Here is an 8,783-nt window from a genome sequence, read left to right on the forward strand (position 1 = left end):
CTTAAGCTGCTTTAAAATACTAAAATCTCTACATTTAAGTTATTGATAGTGTATTAAGAGCTATGTATAGGCTTGTGGTATCAGATGTGCAGTACAAGAAACGTTCCTTTTTACTCATTGTAGGAGTTCTCCTACTATTGATATTGTCCCTTTTATTCACAGATCGGAGGACTTCCTACTTCTCACTATTACCAACAAAGACTCAGGCTTAAAAAGATAAATTAGTAAGAATGGTTCTGGAGCCTGGGCACATCTCATTCCAAAATGAGTAAAACAGACACTGACTTCTATTAAGAGGATGATCCCTGTCCTCCTCTTTTATTCCTCTAACTTATAGCAGATTACTGTAACGGGATTGTGCAGTCATCCAAACATGTGTTGGAATAAAGAATGGGTGGGAGTCTTAAAAACATCTTTCCGGCTCAGGTTTAACTTTACCCCCCTCCAAAGCTTGTCACTGAAAAGAGCCACTCTGAATCTGTTAATCTGTTTCTAATTAAAGCCGAGGGGGAAGGAGTTTTTGTGTTTATTAGCTGATGTTCCAGTCCATTCAGGGTGATCGCTGGGAAAATTCAACTTCTATTCTGCATCTGTGGGAAGGGACATCTTACTAATAAATGGGGATAAACACAATCTTACTTATTTCATGGATCATATCATACATACAATACATTGTAACATTCATCATTAGAATAAAAAGGAAATTCCTGTTATTATATCCCAAGGAAAATACTGAAAAGTAACTATTGCTTAAGAAATTATACAAACAACATTTAAAAAGAAGTTTAAATCTGATCATTGTAATGATAGATAACTTTTTTCCAAACATTAAAGATAGACCTAGAAAATCCCAAAATGTGCTGCTTCTTATAAGATACATATGGCACAAGTCAGATGTATGAAAGGAGCAACAGGTAGAGGATGCAAGCTGCAGTTTCTCTTTGGCAGACCCATTAAGATGAATGAAACATTAGCTCACAAACTGTACCAGACATGTTATGATTTTGTTTTCTGCTTGTCTTGTTTTAGATACATGTAATCTCAGATCCTCATAAGACCTCCTGCCAATGTATAGGCAAGGAAGCAGTTGTGTATAAGGCCATCTACCTGTTAGGACCCATCTGTTGAGTCTGCTTATCTCATTAAGGGGAAATGCAGGGGAAACTTGGATTGGAGAGTGCGATTGGAGAGTTATCCACCACCTGACCAGGATAATAAAACCCCTGGACTTGGAGGGGCTAGGCCTCTTGGTCCTCATGCTCTTCCTTTAAGAGCACATCAGGGCTGACACTTATCTGATCTCAGGACCAGAGTCAGGAGACTCAGAGCTGCAGATTCCACAACTGGACACAGCTCCATCCCAGTCTGCATCTACTACCAGGCTGGTGCCATATTTCTGAGGACCCTCTCCATGAATGTTGCCTCTGTCTGATCCCTGAATACGTCTGTTTACCACCACGGGCTCCCCATCCATTACCCAGGGGTTGCCCCAGGGAGAACCAGTACATAAGCCTCTCCCTCCTTATTTCTTGCCAACACCACCTGCTGGAGACCTGCCAGGCTGTAGGACAGCCCTCCGGTCCCCATACCAAGCACCATGATATCAGCGTGCCTAGGCCACAACCTTCAGCCACTCCAGTATTCTGGGCCCCGGCTGCCTCCAGGCCCCAAGAAAAGGCTATGACACTCTTTTCACAACTCTCTCCAGGGCTTCTCCCATAGTCATAAACATGTCAGACAATCTTCCACCTTCCAAACCCTGAAAAGTTGCAGACATGTCAGTGTCATGGCAGGAATTTGTGTACTTACCTTTCTTTTACAAAAATGCTAAAAATGGAGGGGGGGGGGGCATAGCATGCAATTCTTATAAATGTGATGTCACTAGCTCTCTGCAAGCTCTTTGGGTGGAACCAGGTAGGACTATGTCATTGTGGGGCGCAAACAAATAAGTCGGTGAGACTGAGAGGCGCTCAGGTGACGTAAACTGAGCGCAACAGGCTAATTTGCATATTTTAAAATACTATTTCTTCCAAATCCCACCATTCCTGGATAGAATAATAGCAGTTCCTGTGCCCTAGAAGACATAATGATGGTAGATGTCCTTTAACACTTAAATTGTAACTTTGGAAGATGAACCTGTAGCTTGGAAAAAAATAACATGTATGTTACATACGTTGAAAATCCTTTTCCTTGCACAACAGGTTCATACCACACCTTGTAACAAACATATCTTTGTTAATTGGACAAAGCATGGAGCGTATTCTTCTTCCATACCATGGGCAGAGCATTAAGGAAATCCTTTTTGACGCAGTTCATTCATACAAAACCTTTACTTGTCCTGTCATGCAGATCTAAATATCTATGTAGGTTCACACAGTGGAAAAAGTCAGGTCACTGCTCTGCAATCTAAAGGATTAGTTCTCAGATCCATAATGTCCCAATTTTAGTTGAGACAGCTCTGCTAATAAGACCGACAAGCTCATCACACACAAAAAATATATTTTTACAGTACACTTAGATATTACATTTATTATAACTAGTTTCTACCCTTAAAAAGTTATAAAAACACACATGTATGCTTCATTAATACATATGAGTACATTAAAGTGCTGCTTACAATGTACCAGTGACCATATAGGTGGTGTAGAATCAGTGAATTATGGTGTACTTGCTATATTTAAAAGCCCCCTCCACCTTTCTGGATGTCACATTTAGCGATGGCTTCCAGGGTGTAACTAGAAGAGGCTGGGGCCCATAGCAGACTTCTGAATGGGCCCCTCTTGTCAAATATAAATATATGTATACTCATATTACAATCACACACCATATAAATACACCATATATACATACATATATCAATACGCAACATACATACAATACCATATACAGGCATACAGAATATTTACACCCAATATCCTGGATACTGGGGGCCCCTGACACTGTGGGCCCTATAGCAGCAGCTATGGCTGCTACCACTTTAGTTACGCCCCTGCAGCACATTCTAGATGACTCTTGGTAAGCATTGGACTGCTGCTTTATGGCTTCATTTTCATTTTCACCTAAAATGAATATTTTCCATTGGGCACATCCAAAGCTGTTTACAAAACCTAGTGTAGTTTATCTCCTTGCCAATGTCTGCCATAAATGGAAAACATTCATTATCAGAAAATGCCTGTACAATTAACGAGTAACTGTCATTTGAGATAATTTTTTATATTTTGTGTGTGGGGGCAAGTGAGGGACATTTATCTAATATACAGGAGGTCCCCTACTTAAAGGACACCTGTCATCAGGTCTGTGTCACTAGTCCTGTCACCTCTACCTGTTGGAGCAGCTCACAAGGATCCCATCCCAGCCTTTATGTAGTTATTTCATACATTATTTATTGTAAAATCATCTATTCTTTATCATGTAAATGAGGCTGGTCACATGGTCAGAGGCAGTGATGTCACCCCTGTTACCCCTCCCCTCTCCTCCCCCTGCTCATGTCTGTGTGTAATGTATAGTAAAGCATTGCTAGTGTGTGTACTGCATCTGCTGACATGCTGCATCCTCCTAATACACAGAGACACAGACATCAGCTACACATGAATCTGACATGTTCTGCTGTAACATGTCTGCATCCTGGAGCTGCTGTATCTCTCCTATACACACACACACATGCACACACAGGCTGCAGGGCGCGCCAGCACCAGGAAGCACATCATTATACAGCCTCACTCCATTATACAGGCTGTCAGTCAAGCACTGGGGGTGTGGCTGTGCCTCCCACTCATGAATAGAGTGGACAGCGTGAATATGCTAATGCTTCATTGGACATTTCACAGGTCATTTGCATACAGCTTTAGGACCTCATTGCTTAGGTTTACAGGCATGTAGAGGGACAATGAAGGGATAGAGGCAATGCTCTCTAATGGCAGTTTATGAAAATATATTTAGTTTAGGGGGGTTATTTTGCATGACGGGTTCTCTTTAAGAACAACTGACTTACAGAAGACCACTAGTTACAAACGGACCTCTGGGTATTGGTAATTTCCTGTACTTTAGTCATAGGCTACAATAAACTGCTGTAACAGTTATCACAGGTGTCTGCAAAGAAGTTTTATAGTTAATCCTGGTTCTGATGACAATCCAACATTTTCAAAATCCAATTGTCTCAAAAATTTTGGCTGGGGTTACAATTATAAAATATACAATTACGACTTACAAACAAATTCAACTTAAGAACAAATCTACAGAACCTATCTTGTATGTAACCCGGGGACTGCCTGTACTTCATTAACAAATTCTGCTCAAAAGAAAATCAAGCAACTCGCTCCCATAGAGATCTGTATTCCAGCCTGTAGAGTGTGCATCTATAGAGGCTGCATGAACTTACATCTAATCTCCCTGTGTTTGGTTAAACAGCTCTAAGAAGGGAGGATTAATCCTCCACTTTTAGCTTGATGTTTGAGTATGGTGCTCATAGCATACTACAGCCAGGGAGAGAGCAAAAAGGGTTAATACTCATAGCTGTGTAACAAACACAGAGAGAGACTCATCTTCAATCCTGTAGACAGATTTGCCACATTAACGTTGGAGTAACTTGTAACTAAGGGTCACTTTGTAGCCTAAGCAGAATTTCTTAACCCCTTCACGCTCCGTGGCGGATATATCCGCCACGGAGCGCAGTGACTTAGCGCTCAGTGGCGGATATATCCGCCACGGCGCTTATGCCGGCTCGGCTCTGGATCAGAGCCGAACCGGCATCGGGAAACACGGGGTGCCGGCTGTAACTAATAGCCGGCACCCCAGTGTAACACCCGCGATCGGAGTTGTCTCCGATCGCGGGTGCTTAACCCGTTAAATGCCGCGGTCAGCGCGACCGCGGCATCTAACCTGCATCTGGGGGGTCTTTCCTCCACGATCGGCCCCCCCGAACCGTTTTCGGGGGGCGCCGATCGTTGCTATAGTAACTCTGGGGTCCGATCTGGACCCCAGAGTTACTTGCAAGAATTGCCAGTAAGATGGCGTCTGTGACGTCATCTTACTGGCACAGTGCCAGCCTATGCAAGTGCATAGGCTGACACTGATAATACTCTGCAATACAACAGTATTGCAGAATATTATCATGAAGAAGCAATCAGAAGATTGCTTCTTCATGTCCCATGGTATAAAAGTGAAAAAGTAAAAAAAAAAAAGTTATTCAATAAAAAAATAAAGTCATAAATCACTAAAAATGCCCCAAACTCCCAAAACATATAAAGAGACATATAACTCAAAAAAAAGTCTAAATCATAACACAAACCCCACATATATAGTATCACCGCGTCCGTAACAACCCGTAGAATAAAAGTAAATCATTATTGAACCCCCACGATAAACGCCGTAAAAAAAAACTGGTATAAACCCTCCAAAAATTATGATTTTTACCTTTTCAATCCCACAAAAAATGCTATAAAATGCGATCAAAAAACCGTATGTACTCAGACATGATACTGGTGCAAAGTACAACATGTCCCGCAAAAAACAAGCCATCAACCAGCTCCGTAGCCAAAAAAGTAACAATGTTATGCCACTTGGAAGACGGCAATACATAAATGATAGATTTTTCCCCACATTAGGGTTTTGTTTGACAAATTTAGTAAAACGTAAGAAAATATATTCATGTCTGGTATCCCCGTTATCGTATCGACCCATAGAATAAAGATATCAGGATTATTAGGCTATACAGTGAACACCAAAAAAAAAAAAGTAAAAAATCCAGTACAGAATTGATGCTTTTCTACTCCTGCCCTCAAAAAAAGTTCCTAAATTTTCAACAATAGGTGATACCAACCCCAATATGGTAACAATGGAAAAAGCATCTCATCCCGCAAAAAAAATGCCGTCACATGACCCAAATAACGAAAAAGCGAAAATTTTATAGCCTTCAAAAGGGGGCAACGAGAAAACTAAAATCCTGGCAGCTGCAGCGCCCTCCTTCCATTCTGCACCTCGCTGTGCGCCCATAAAACAAGTCACAGCCACATGTGGGGGGTCTTTGTACTCAGGAGAAATTGCAGAACAAATTGTATGGTGGGTTTTCTCTTTTTATATTTTGGAAATGTGTAAATTTTAGTGCTAAATGAACGTATAAGGGAACAATATGACCATTCTAAATTTCACCCCCATTTTGATTCAATTACTATGAAGATCTCAAGGGGTTAACAATCTTCGTAAAAGCGGTTTCTGATAGCTTGAGGGGTGCAGATTTGAAAATGGGTTGGTTATATAGGGGGTTTTGATGCTAAATATGTAAAATTTCATTCAAAACTGTATTTATCCCCAAAATAGTCAATTCTGAAAATCCGGAAAAGCGCTATTCTATTTGTAAGCCGCGTGACATCAAAATAAATTATCCAAACATTTCAGAAATTATGAAAATGTAAAGTAGACAAATGGGAAATGTTATTCAGCAACTTATTTAGGTGGTAAATCTATCTGCCTGAAAACGCAATGATTTAGAATTTCGAAAATGGCAAATTTTTCAAAAAATTTATCATATTTTCTTTTTTTTGTAAATAAACGCAAAACTTATCTGCCAAAATTTACCACTAAAATGAAGTACAACATGTGGGGAAAAAACAATCTCAGAATCGTTTTGATAAGTAACAGTGTTCAAAAGTTATAACCATATAAAGCGACGCAAGTCCGAATCCAAAAAAATCGGGCTGAGCCTTAAGCTACAAAATGGCTGCGTCCTTAAGGGGTTAATAAAGTATATTAGAAAATGTTCCCCTCAATCATTCCCCCACAAACACAGTCATCTGAAAATCATCTGAAATGACAGTTACAGTTATGAACTATAGGTAAAAATATTTCTAAAAATTAGACAGACGGTCCTAAACTGCATTAGATTTATGTGTATGAAATATTAAATGGTGCCATCAGGAAGTACTTGTTGCCCCTTCAATTACAAGCTCTCATATGAGGAGCAAATTGTTTCACCCAAAGAATAAAGTTAATTTGTTATCTGAACTGCACTGAACTAGTGAAAGAACAAGGCCCATAGGAAAAGTTACTTCATTTGTTTTGTCAATCCATCTGCATTTAGAATCATTTTCCAGCTTCCCAGTACAGTGGATTGTACTGCAAAGAACAAGATATCATACATTTCTCTAAAAAATAAAAAGTTATGGCTTTTGGACTACCCCCTTCCTGCCGGGGCACTTTTTAGTTTTTGCGCTTCCAATTCGTACTTCCCACCTTCAAAAATGTTTGCATGTAAAGAGCTGTGTATGGGCTTGTTTTTTATGTAACAAATTTCACTTCACAGTGACAGTATTTAATATTCCATGCCGTGTACTGGGGAGTGGTAAAAACTTCCAAATGCAGTAAAAATGGTTAAAAAAACGCATGTATGTTTTCATACATTTACAAAAATGAAAACTTCCTGTACAAAAATAATTGAAATTTTTCCAAATGGCAAAAAATGGTATTTTCGACTTGGGTGTTATTTTCCGTTACATGGTTGAATGTCGAGAATGACGGTTACTATATTTTGATAGATCGGACATTTTGGGACAGTGCGATACCTAACATGTTTATGATTTTTACTGTTTATTTATATTTATATTAGTCCGAGGGAAAGGAGAGTGATTAGAAATTTTAGTTTTTTTTAATATAATTTTTTTCACTATTTTTCAGACCCCCCCCCCCCAAGGGTACTTTAACCCTAGGTTGTCTGATTGATCCAACCATATACTGCCTTACTACTGTATGGCAGTGTATGGGGATTTTCTTCATCGTTCATTACTATGTACAAAATGCACATTGTAATGAATGGGTAAAAACCAGACAGCCTTGGGTCTTTGAAAGGTTGTCATGTCATGTCAAACAATCACCGCGCCCCGATGACGTCAAGTGGGGCGGTGATCGTATACAAGATGGAGGCGCCCACGCCCTGCCAGGATTTAATAGCTTGTGGCAGCTTTGCCGGAGACATTTACAGGGTTAACACCCATGATTGGTGCCAGTACAGACCGCAGGTGTTACCGGTGGGTGTTTGCTGCAATATGCACCAAACACCCACCTTATACGGAGAGGGCTCAGCCTGTGAGCCCTCTCCATACCCCCGCAGCCGGCATGTGACGTAATACTACGATCCATAGAATGCAGATTGGTCCGTACTGTAGATCCTTCCTTGACCCAGAGAAAAACGTGCTACAAAGAATCAAGGTTGTTTGATCCACCCGATTATTTCAAAGGAAAAACTTCATGTTTTATTTGTGAACCATAGTCATATCACAAAGTTCCATATGTAACAGCTTAAAAAACAGATTAGCAACGTGTTTCAAACGCACTGAATGTGTCCTTCATCATGGCTATATGAAGCCTATAGCCATGATAGCCATGATGAAGGACACATAGTTAGTTTTTTAAGCTGTTAAGTATGAAACTCTGTGATATAACTACGGTCCATGAATAAAGCATGAGTTTTACCTTTGAAAGTATAGGGTGGATGTGTCCTGTTTGCTGGATTAAACAACCTTGATTCGTTAAAGAGAAAATGCCATGCAAATTAATCCCAAAATTAATACTGCCTGACCTTGCATATATTGAAACTGGGTCCCGGAGCCTCTAAGTATATCGTGCACATCGTGCATTGGCGGAGGGATAATCACATCTGGCACTTGTTGTGATAAATTCTCCCCAATGTGTGAATTTTTGCAGAAATGGTTGCCCCCCCTCCCCCCCGGCAAACAGAAAAAAGCAAAGAAGTAACCATTCAAAGAAGATGAATGGCTGTGCCTGAAATGATA

This window comes from Engystomops pustulosus, chromosome 2 (assembly GCF_040894005.1).
Source record: "Engystomops pustulosus chromosome 2, aEngPut4.maternal, whole genome shotgun sequence".
NCBI classification, from domain to species: domain Eukaryota; kingdom Metazoa; phylum Chordata; class Amphibia; order Anura; family Leptodactylidae; genus Engystomops; species Engystomops pustulosus.